The sequence below is a fragment of the Rhinatrema bivittatum genome, chromosome 6 (genome assembly GCF_901001135.1).
Source record: "Rhinatrema bivittatum chromosome 6, aRhiBiv1.1, whole genome shotgun sequence".
In the NCBI taxonomy this organism is placed as follows: domain Eukaryota; kingdom Metazoa; phylum Chordata; class Amphibia; order Gymnophiona; family Rhinatrematidae; genus Rhinatrema; species Rhinatrema bivittatum.
Window position 1 is genome coordinate 25149952 of NC_042620.1, and position 12286 is coordinate 25162237.

The 12286-nt window shown below is 47.8% G+C and overlaps 1 long non-coding RNA gene across 2 annotated transcripts in view; it reads right to left on the reverse strand.

Moving 5' to 3' along the window:
- LOC115093184 overlaps positions 1–12286 on the reverse strand; it is a 79366-nt gene that overhangs the window by 24478 nt on the left and 42602 nt on the right. The window contains exon 1 of one of the 2 annotated variants that reach the window (XR_003857201.1): positions 9723–9842. The exons of the other annotated variant lie outside the window; for it this stretch is intronic. This is a non-coding gene — a long non-coding RNA (uncharacterized LOC115093184). Of the gene's footprint in view, positions 1–9722; positions 9843–12286 lie in introns of those variants that run through there. 2 annotated transcript variants of the gene reach the window in all.

Sequence of the window (12286 nt, forward strand, 5' to 3'; positions counted from 1 at the left end):
GCGCCGTTAACCCTTCCATTAACTGAGTGAAGATTAATTTAACGGTAGTTAGAGGATTGGTAAGTATAGCTTTCAGAAATGTTTGGGCTTAGAAAAGTTTGATGAAAGGTGAAATTAAGGGATATATTCTTTAGAGTTTGTGTGTGTCTGACGTAATAAGCAAGCCAGAGATAGTTAATTCTAGTGTCTGTCTTTCCCACCCACTCAACCCTTGATTTTTAGGCATGAGACACGTTCTCATTAAAAATCAATCAGGGTCTTATCTAAATCATACTATTGTACCAGCCCTTATTCAAAGTTTAACCATCCCCTTGTAGGACACTAGCTGATTAATTAGTAAATTCACCTCTAAATTTAAAGTACTCTCATTCCAACTCCCTTAGTATACTAAACTTAACTAGGAACTCAATAAAACTAAGATGAAGGCAGCAGTCCAGCAGCAAGAGGGGGGCTTTCCAGTCTTTTGCACTGCGTGTCACATGTATAATTTTTTTTACCCGCTAGTGAGAGATTGTATGTGTGCACTTGGTGCAAAGAGCTCCTGGCTCTCAGGGAACGATTCCGATCTCTGGAAGCTAAAGTAGCAGACTTGGAGGAGCTAAGGGAGACAGAGACGTACATTGATGAGACCTTCAGGGACATAGTAGCCAAGTCCCAAATCCAGTCTGGCAGCCCCAGTGCTGCCTTGGATCAGAAAGGTCTCCCAGTAGGAGAACATCACCCTGGTGTAGCAGGAAGTGATCCTGTAGCAAGGACCTGCTCTTCAGGTGATGTATTGTCCTCTCGTACTGAGGATAAGCCTCCCAGGGCTACTGCCCAGCAGGGAAGGGTTAGGCTGGCCATCATAGTTGGTGATTAGATTATTAGAAATGTAGATAGCAGGGTGGCTGGTGGATGTGAGGACCGCCTGGTAACTTGCCTGCCTGGAGCGAAGGTGGCAGACCTTAAGCATCACCTAGATAGAATTATAGACAGTGCTGGGGAGGAGCCGGCTGTCGTGGTACATGTGGGCACCAATGACAAAGGAAAATGTGGGAGAGAGGTTCTGGAAGCCAAATTTAGGATTTTAGGTAGGAAGCTGAAATCCAGAACCTCCAGGGTGGCATTCTCTAAAATGCTTCCTGTCCCACGTGCAGGTCCCCAGAGGCAGGCAGAGCTCCAGAGTTTCAATGTGTGGATGAGACAATGGTGCAGGGAAGAGGGATTCAGCTTTGTAAGGAACTGGGGAAACCTTTGGGGAAAGGGGAGACTTTTCCGAAAGGATGGGCTCCACCTTAACCAGAGTGGAACCAAGCTGCTGGCACTAACTTTCAAAAAGGAGATAGAGCAGCTTTTAAACTAGAACACCGGGGAAAGCCGACAGTCACTCAGCAGTGCATGGTTCGGAGAAATGTATCCTTGAAGGATACTAATGAGACAGGAGAATTAGAGCATTCCAACAGAGAGGTTCCATTAAAAGCAAACATAGTCCATATGCCTATATGTAAAAAATCACTGAAGCTCACGATTTCCGAATTATTCCAAACAACTGAAAAGCAGGATGATAAAACAAACAAAAAATACACTTTGAAATGTCTTTATGCCAATGCCAGAAGTCTAAGAAGTAAGCTGGGAGAGTTAGAGTGTATAGCAGCAAATGATGAGATTGACATAATTGGCATCACAGAGACTTGGTGGAAGGAGGATAACCAATGGGACAATGCTATATCAGGGTACAAATTATATCGCAATGATAGGGAGGATCAACTTGGAGGGGGTGTCGTACTTTATGTCCCGGAGGGTATAGAGTCCAACAGGATAAAGATCATACAAGAAACTAAATGCTCAGTAGAATCTATATGGATAGAAATCCCATGTGTGTTGGGTAAGAGTATAGTGATAGGAGTATACTACCATCCACCTGGACAAAATGTTCAGACAGATGATGAAATGCAAAGAGAAATCAGGGAAGCAAACCAATTTGGCAGTGCAATAATAATGGGAGATTTCAATTACCCCAATATTGACTGGGTAAATGTAACATCAGGACTTGCTAGAGAAATAAAGTTCCTGGATGTAATAAATGATTGCTTCATGGAGTAATTGGTTCAGGAACCAACAAGAGAGGGAGCTATTTTAGATTTAATTCTTAGTGGAACATAGGATATGGTGAGAGAAGTAACGGTGGTGGGGCCACTTGGCAACAGTGATCATAACATGATCAAATTTAAAATAATAACTGGAAGGGGGACAATCAGTAAATATGCAGTCTTAACACTAAACTTTCAAAAGGGAAACTTTGATAAAATGAGGAAAATAGTTAGAAAATATCTAAAAGGTGCAGCTGCAAAGGTTAAAAGTATTCAACAGGCTTGGACATTGTTTAAAAATACAATCCTAGAGGTGCAGTCCATATGTATTCCAAACATTAAAAAAGGTGGAAAGAAGGCAAAACGATTACCGTCATGGTTAAAAGGTGAGGTGAAAGAGGCTGTTTTAGCCAAAAACACATCCTTCAAAAATTGGAAGAAAGATCCATCTGAAGAAAATAGGATAAAACATAAGCATTGTCAAGTTAAGTGTAAAACATTGATAAGAGAGGCGAAGAGAGAATTTGAAATGAAGTTGCCCATAGAGGCAAAAACTCATAATAAAACCTTTTCAAAATAATTCTGAAGCAAGAAACCTGTGAGGGAGTCGGTTGGACCATTAGAGGACCGAGGGGTTAAAGGGGCTCTTAGGGAAGATAAGGCCATTGCAGAAAGACTAAATGAATTATTTGCTTCCGTGTTTACTAATGAGGATGTTGGGGAGATACCAGTTCCAGAGATGGTTTTCAGGGGTGATGAGTGAAACGAACTGAATGAAATCACTGTGAACCTGAAGATGTAGTAGACCCAATTGACAAACTAAAGAGTAGCAAATCACCTGGACCGGATGGTATGCATCCTAGGGTACTGAAGGAACTCAAAAATGAAATTTCTGATCTATTAGTTAAAATTTGTAACCTATCATTAAAATCATCCATTGTACCTGAAGACTGGAGGGTGGCCAATATAACCCCAATATTTAAAAAAGGTTCCAGGGGTGATCCGGGTAACTATAGACCAGTAAGCCTGATTTCAGTTCCGGGAAAAATAATGGAAACTATTCTCAAGATCAGCATTGTAGAGCATATAGAAAGACATGATTTAATGGAACACAGTCAACATGGATTTACCCAAGGGAAGTCTTGCCTAACAAATCTGCTTCATTTTTTTTAAGGGGTTAATAAACATGTGGATAAAGATAAACCTGTAGATGTACTGTATTTGGATCTTCAGAAGGCATTTGACAAAGTCCCTCATGAGAGGCTTCTACGAAAACTAAAAAGTCATGGGATAGGAGGCGATGTCCTTTCGTGGATTACAAACTGGTTAAAAGACAGGAAATAGAGAGTAGGATTAAATAGTCAATTTTCTCAGTGGAAAAGGGTAAACAGTGGAGTGCCTCAGGGATCTGTACTTGGACTGGTGCTTTTCAATATATATATAAATGATCTGGAAAGGAATACGACGAGTGAGGTTATCAAATTTGCGGATGATACAAAATTATTCAGAGTAGTTAAATCACAAGCGGACTGTGATACATTACAGGAGGACCTTGCAAGTCTGGAAGATTGGGCATCGAAATGGCAGATGAAATTTAATGTGGACAAGTGCAAGGATGTTCTGTTCGGAGTTAACAGTCTGCTTGGGAGTTAGCGATCTGTTCTGAAACCGCTATCTGATGGGAGCAGTAATCAGATAGGAGTTAGCATTCTGTAGTATTTAGGAGAGTTGTGGGTGGATCCTTGGACCAGTGGCAGTTGACCATGCCTCTCGGGGAAGACCCTGAGAGGGACCACCGGTCAGGCTCAGAGTATGGAGACAGACACACACTAGTTCTTTCATTAGACAGTATACTGAACCACCAGAGGTGGCAGTAGTGAGCTGGAATGCCTGGCTGGGCTGTAGTCCCTCAGAAGCTGGAACAGCGATCCCTGGAGGCTGAGCTGTAGAGAAACTGAAATATAGTGAGTAGGCAGGGTAAGCAGAGTTCATGTACCGAACCAGCTGGTAAGACTCACACACAGGTCTATCCTGTAAAGTGCGGCCGCGTTTACCCTGCTCCTAACCCGCGTTCTACTCACTTTCCGGCCGCGTTATCCCTTCCTGCGATCCCGAATCCCCTTTAACCTTCTCCTACCGCGTCCTAAAATCCCCGGGCAACCCCTTCCGCACGCGGCATGTATATTGCATGCAAACGAGCGAATTAGCTATTCCCTAGCATCCCATAACCCGCGCCCCGACTATCGCTATCTTTCCCTGCCGTTTTGTCGCGCGTTTAACCTGCTAACTTACCGCCTACCCTTACCCCTGCGGTAGAGGCAGGGGTAAGGGTAAGTGGCAAGCTTTCCCCCAGCCCCCGCTCACCTGCCCCGGCCGCAATCATGGGTGCCGGTCTCCGGGGCAGCCCCAGTCCTCTCCCCTCCTCCCGAAGCAAAAAAAACCAAAAAAAATGTAAAAGCAAAAAGTAAGTCGCTTCGCCGCTTCACACTGTCAGTGTCTCTTCTTCCCTCCTCCCGGAGCAAGGCTGCTTTTCGCGCCCTGCTTCGGGAGGAGAGAAGAAGAGACACTGACGGTGTGAAGCGGCGAAGCAACTTACTTTTTGCAGCCCCGATCGGGCCTCTCCTGCCTCCCGCTGCGCGACTTACTTTTTTTTCCAGCAGTCCGGCCATCAGGAAGAACGGATCTGTTAGGTCACAAAGCCGCTGCCGAGTCCCGAGACGGAGCAGCGGTGCGCGTGCATGCAGGGAATGTCCACGAGCGCATCCCGCCAACTCCAGTTCTCTCCCTCCCCCCCCCCCCCCGCAAGAGTTGTCTTAAGAAAAGTTAGCAGAGCCTCGGTAAAGCACCGGACGCCCTCAGAGCGCCGAGCTGGACGCTTACCCTGCCGGGCCTCTCCTGCCTCCCGCTGCGCGACTTACTTTTTTTTCCAGCCGTCCGGCCATCAGGAAGAACGGATCGTGCTCCCCTGCCTCCCGGGGAAGATGGATGCCAGCACGGGGGAAAGCGGCCCCTGTGCATGCAATTGGCCGCTCAAGACGTGACGTCACGACGTTTGGCGTCACGTCTTGAGCGGCCAATTGCATGCACAGGGGCCGCTTTCCCCCGTGCTGGTATCCATCTTCCCCGGGAGGCACGATCCGTTCTTCCTGATGGCCGGACGGCTGGAAAAAAAAGTAAGTCGCGCAGCGGGAGGCAGGAGAGGTCGTCCGATGTCCGGAGGGGGGTGCAAAAAGTAAGTCGCTTCGCCGCTTCATACTGCCAGTCCCTTCTCCCCTCCTCCCGGAGCAAGGCTGCTTTTCGCGCCCTGCTTCGGGAGGAGGGGAGGGGGACTGGCAGTCCCGACTTCCTGGTATCTGTCATTTCAAATGACATTTGAAATGACAGATACCAGCGTGGCGTGAAGCGTTAGGCCCGCGCACCCAGGATACTGTATAGGCGCTCTATCCAGTAAAATGGGTTGCGCGGGCCTAACGCTTCACGGACCCTTCTTAGACGCGGTTTACATTTGCATAAAATTATTGTTCAGGATCGAGCGGTAGGTGAGCTGCACTGTGCGTGTGGCATCCGCGGGTGCGCCGGGCAGTAACGCAGCTCTTCCTACCGCTCGGTACTGGATAGACCTGACAATGTCTCATAGAAGCCTAGGAGCTGGAAAGTATAGGCCCTCGAGGAGCGAGTACCTGGTTCCAGGGAAAGCTCCGAGACAGCGATGGTAACTCACAGATGTAGTAGGCAGTGCTGACTTCCAGGCAGAAGTGAATATGAAGAAGTCTGGGAACAAGGGCCCTCGAGGAGCGAGTACTGGTTCCAGACTGCAATCTACAAAGTAAGAGAGAGCGAGGCCTCCAAGGAGCGAGTACCCCTGGTTAGTCCAAGGAGGCAGAGTAGCGTAGATAGAATGAATCCTTATCCGTAACCTTATCCTTATCCTTGCTAACTCGATCTGTTAGCAAATTCTAAGACCTTAAATATCCATCGTGGGTGATGTCATCTTCGGGGGACACCACCGAGATTCACGCCATTGCCAGTACTTCAGTCGGGGCCGCGCCACGCGCGCACCCGTAGGCCTCCAGGAAACATGGCGGTTAGCAGCGTGGAGGCGGTCCAGGGACGCCAGAGGACCTCAGCAGAGACATGCCGTGGCAGCCAATCTTCCCACGGGCGAAGAGGGAGGTGCCAAAGAGGTGAGGAGGGCAGACAGAGGGCTTCGGGAACCGACGGATGCAACAGAGGTGTTGCATATAGGGAAAAATAACCCTTGCTGTAGTTACACGATGTTAGGTTCCATATTAGGAGCTCAGTGTGCTGCAGCAGTCAAAAAAGCAAACAGAATGTAAGGAATTATTAGGAAGGGAATGGTTAATAAAATGGAAAATGTCTTAATGCCTCTATATCGCTCCATGGTGAGACCACACCTTGTATTCTGTGTACAGTTCTGGTCGCTGCATCTCAAAAAAGATATAATTGTGATGGAGAAGGTATAGAGAAGGGCAACCAAAGTGATAAAGGGGATGGAACAGCTCCCCTATGAGGAAAGGCTGAAGAGGTTAGGGCTGTTCAGCTTGGAGAAGAGACGGCTGAGGGGGGATATGATAGAGGTCTTTAAGATCATGAGAGGTCTTGAACGAGTAGATGTGACTCAGTTATTTACACTTTCGAATAATAGAAGGACTAGGGGACATTCCATGAAGTTAGCAAGTAGCACATTTAAGACTAATCGGAGAAAATTCTTTTTCACTCAACGCACAGTAAAGCTCTGGAATTTGTTGCCAGAGGATGTGGTTAGTGCAGTTAGTGTAGTTGGGTTCAAAAAAGGTTTGGATAAGTTCTTGGAGGAGAAGTCCATTAACGGCTATTAATCAAGTTTACTTAGGGAATAACCACTACTATTAATTGCATCAGTAGCATGGGATATTCTTAGTGTTTGAGTAATTGCCAGGTTCTTGTGGCCTGGTTTGGCCTCTGTTGTAAACAGGATGCTGGGCTTGAATGACCCTTGGTCTGACCCAGCATGGCAATTTCTTATGTTCTGATCGTATCACTCACCTGTACTTTGGCTATTCGCCTCACTGCTGGGACTCTCCATGACGAGGAGATCTCCCTCCTGATCTTGAAATGATCAACACACCCCATAGTCCTTGGACTTCCTTGGCTTCAGTTACATGTACCCCACTTCGACTGGCAATCCCTGCAACTCACCCAGTGGGGCCCCCGATGTCAAACCCATTGTTTACGCAAGTATCTCCATCCGTGACAGTCCTAAGCTCTATAACCCTTCCCGGATTACCTGCTCCCTACTTGGAATTTAAAGACGTGTTCGCCAAACAAAACGCTGATATCCTGCCTCCACTCCTGAAGTTCAACTGCCCCATAGAACTCCTACCTGAAACCAGGCTCCCAAGGGCACAACCTATCCTCTTTCACTCCCCAGAAACCCAAGCGATGTCAGCATACATCAAGGATGATTTTGCCAAAGGGTTCATAAGACCCTCTACTTCCCCAGCAGGTGCTGGGTTCTTCTTTGTAAAGAAAAAGGACGGCAGTCTAAGACCATGCATAGACTACCGCGGTTTGAACGCAGTAACCCGTAAGAACCTGTACCTACTGCCACTTATCAGTGAACTGTTCGACCACCTGCAGGGCATACAAATCTTTACTAAACTAGACTACGTGGGGCATATAACCTAGTAGGGATTCAACCGGAAGACATCTGGAAAACCACCTGCAACACAAGAGATGGACATTACGAGTACGTAGTACTTCTGGCTTTGCAACGCCCCTGTAGTCTTCCAGCGGCTAATGAACGAGATTTTCTGGAACCTTTTGTACTCATTTGTCGTAGTGTATCTGGACAATATATTAATCTTCTCCAAAGATCTGAAGTATCATCGTTCCCACGTTCAAACAGTCCTCCAGCATCTCAGAGACCACCATCTCTATGCTAAATTGGCGAAGTGCATTTTTGAGCAACTCCTGGGCTACATCATCTCCAACCGCAGGTTCACCATGGACCCAGACAAACTCTAGGGTATTCGAGATTGGCCTCAACCAGTGGGTCTCCGAGCCCTATAAAGATTCCTTGGATTTACAAATTAGTATTGAAACTTCATCGCCAATTACTCCATGCTGGCCGCTCCACTCACCGCTATGACGAGGAAAGGATGTGATCTTCGAGTGTGGAGTCCCAAGGCCCAATCAGCATTCTATGCCTTGAAAGAGGCCTTCAGTACTGGCCCATGGTTACGTCACCCGGATCCTAACCGCCTCTTCATAGTCGAAGTCGATGCATCTGCTATTGGAGCAGGAGCGGTCTTAAGTCAATTCCCCACCAAGGGAACCCTAGTTCCATGTTCCTTTTATTCACATATAAATTCTCCTCCACAGAACAAAATTATACCATAGGGGACTGCGAGCTCCTAGCAGTGAAACCTGCCCTCCAGGAATGGCGTCCCTGGCTTGAAGGAGCGCAACACAGATTCACAATATTTACCGACCATAAAAACCTGGAACACCTAAAGGAGGCCCAGCTACTTAACCCAAGACAAGCCCGCTGAGCCCTATTCTTTGCACGCTTCAACTTCGAGCTCTGCTATCACCCAGCGGTGAAAAATCTCCGTGCAGACGTGTTCTCTTGCTCCGTCAAGCCAGAAGACATACCTGAGACTCCCAGGCACATTATTGATCCAGCCTGCATATCTATTGCAGTCACCTCCATGGTACCAGCCGGGAAGACAGTGGTCCCCGGCCATCTCTGTGAACGTGTACTTCATTGGGCTCACGACTCCAAGCTGGCCAGTCACCCCGGCCGAGCCCGAACGCTCGAGATACTCTGAAGGCACTATTGGTGGCCTGGTATGACAAAGGACTCCTGAGAATACATGGACTCCTGTCCAGTTTGCGTACAGCAAAAACCCCTGATTGGTGGCCCATGGGGGCTTCTTCAACCACTTCCTACGCCAATGAGCCCTGGTCTAGTCTTTCCACAGACTTCATCGTGGATCTGCATCCTTCAAAACCGGTTCTCAAAAATGGCCCACTTTGTCCCCTTACCTGGACTCCCATCAGCTCCAGAGCTAGCTCGACTCGTCTTAACGTATTTTGTTTACATGGATTACCACAAGAAATCATCTCCGATCGTGATCCTCAATTTACGCTAAATATTGGAGGTCTCTCTGTAAAAAGTTCAATATCTCGTTAAACTTAACATCAGCATATCATCCACAAGCAAATGGCCAGGCCGAGAGGACTACTTGGTCTTTAAAAACCTTCCTGCAATCATATGTCAACGACCAGCAAGATAACTGGGCTGACATCCTGCCATGAGCAGAACTATGCCATATCACCCATATCGCCTCTGCCATGGAAGTTTCACCCTTCGCTGTAGTCTTTGGCTGTCAACCTCGCCTACCCCTGCCGGTTCCACTCAGAGTACCCTCACCTGCAACCCAATCTACAGCACAAATCATACTCCGGCTCTGGAACCAAGTAAGGGAGTGGTTCTGTGTTATGGTTTTGAGGTGTTTGAGTGGATTCATAGGTACTGTGGAGATGACCACACCCACGGGGAAGAGCCCCCTGAGGGACCACAGTACTAGGCTAGACTCGAGACACGCAAACACAGATATTGTCTTTTATTATATAGCTGTGATGTACCTCTAGAGGTGGCAGTAGTGAGGTGATCCAGAGGTAGTCCAGGGACCCTCGGCAGACAGGACCTGTCTCACATAGATGGTATAGGGAGTTCCGGTTGCAGGTTTCCCAGTGCAGCAGATCTGTAGATGAGACAGACTGACAATGTTAGATTACTCACTAGATGGTAGACTGTGATACAGGAGGACCTTGCAAGACTGGAAGATTGGGCATCCAAATGGCAGATGAAATTTAATGTGGACAAGTGCAAGGTGTTGCACATAGGGAAAAATAACCCTTGCTGTAGTTACACGATGTTAGGTTCCATATTAGGAGCTACTAGGGATGTGCAGAGCAAAATTTTATGTTCATATTTTTTATGTCCGAAAGGGGGTCCCACTTGCGGCCAATATGGACATAAAAAAAATCCAATGAGTTGGGTATATGTACATATGTGCAAAAAAAAAATTTAAACCCCCTCACCCTCCTTAATCCCCCCCCCCCAGACTTACCACAACTCCCTGGTGATCGAGCGAGGAGTGAGGACGTCATTTCTGCAATCCTTGGCGAGAAGCATGTGACGTCGGTGGCACGTCGAGTGCCACCGACGTCACATGCTTGGCCAGCTTGGGGGGGTCAGGAGGCCCCCCCAAGCTGGCCAAAAGTTCTTTTTGGGCCGAACGAGCCGTCCGGCGCGAACGAGCCGGGAATCACGTGACGCCGGCGTCACTCGACGTGCCGCCGACGTCACATGCTTCTCGCCAAGGATTGCAGAAATGGCGTCCTCACTCCTCGCTCCATCACCAGGGAGTTGTGGTAAGTCGGGGGGGGGGGATTAAGGAGGGTGAGGGGGTTTATATTTTTATTTTGGCTCAACAATCGCGATTTCCCACATATCGAACATATCTATGTTCGATATGTGGGAAATCCGATCGTTTATGTCGAATCAATTTTTTAAGTAAAAAAAAAATATGAGTTGCGTTTTACTAATGCGGTCAATCCGAATGCACACCCCTAGGAGCTACCACCCAAGAAAGAGATCTAGGCATCATAGTAGATAATACATTGAAATCGTCGGCTCAGTGTGCTGCAGCAGTCAAAAAAGCAAATAGAATGTTAGGAATTATTAGGAAGGGAATGGTTAATAAAACGGAAAATGTCATAATGCCTGTATATCGCTCCATGGTGAGACCACACCTTGAATACTGTGTACAGTTCTGGTCGCCTTATCTCAAAAAAGATATAGTTGCAATGGAGAAGGTACAGAGAAGGGCAACCAAAATGATAAAGGGGATGGAACAGCTCCCCTATGAGGAAAGGCTGAAGAGGTTGGGGCTTTTCAGCTTGGAGAAGAGACGGCTGAGGGGGATATGATAGAGGTCTTTAAGATCATGAGAGGTCTTGAACGAGTAGATGTGACTCGGTTATTTACACTTTCAAATAATAGAAGGACTAGGGGGCATTCCATGAAGTTAGCAAGTAGCACATTTAAGACTAATCGGAGAAAATTCTTTTTCACTCAACGCACAATAAAGCTCTGGAATTTGTTGCCAGAGGATGTGGTTAGTGCAGTTAGTGTAGCTGGGTTCAAAAAAGGTTTGGATAGGTTCTTGGAGGAGAGGTCCATTGACTGCTATTGATCGAGTTTACTTGGGGAATAGCCACTGCTATTGATTGCATCAGTAGCATAGGATCTTCTTGGTGTTTGGGTAGTTGCCTGGTTCTTGTGGCCTGGTTTGGCCTCTGTTGGAGACAGGATGCTGGGCTTGATGGACCCTTGGTCTGACCCAGCGTGGCAATTTCTTATGTTCTTATGGTAGCTATATACTTCAGCAGGCAGAAGTAGTGGTAATCAGGCACCAAGTCAGGGAGAGCAGGCCCTCAAGGAGCGAGTACCTGATCCCAGATAGGCCAGTGAAAGAAAGCAAAGGGCCCCCGAGGAGCAGGTACCCAGGGCAGAGAGAGCTTCCCGCGGCAGCAAGAACGCGGCAGAGTAGCTCAGACCGGATGCTTTCCATCCATTCACGATCCTTGCTAACTCAATCTGAAAGGAGAAGCTACAGCATATTTATACCTCTCAGGAAGGGCAGGAGACCTGTGGTTGTTGAATGGCCTTCCCGCGCTGACCCCTTTAAGAAAGAGGCTGGCTTAGCCGCGCGCGTCTAGAGGACGTCGGGGAGCGGGGCTTCTGCCGTGACAGCATTCCGGTCACAGGGGTAGGCTCCTCGACATTGCAGTAGGCCCCGGGGGTCTGGAGCGCATTGGACCACGGCCAGAAGAGGTAGGCTCGGTCGGCCTCCTCGGCTGACTGGCATAACACTCTGCCAAGCAGCTGACTGGGCCAAACGCATCACAGACACCTATCGTCAGACCGCACCTCTGTTCCTTCCTGGGCAAAGAGTCTGGCTTAGTACTAAGCACATCCAGCTACGGTTGCCTTCCCAACGGCTAGCTCCCAAATTTATTGGTCCATTCCCCGTCCTTCGAAGCATAGGAGCAGTCACCTACCAGCTGAAACTTCCAGCTTTCGTGGGGGACTTTCAACACTTTCCACATGTCGCTACTCAAACCCTTGATCCTGTCCTGGC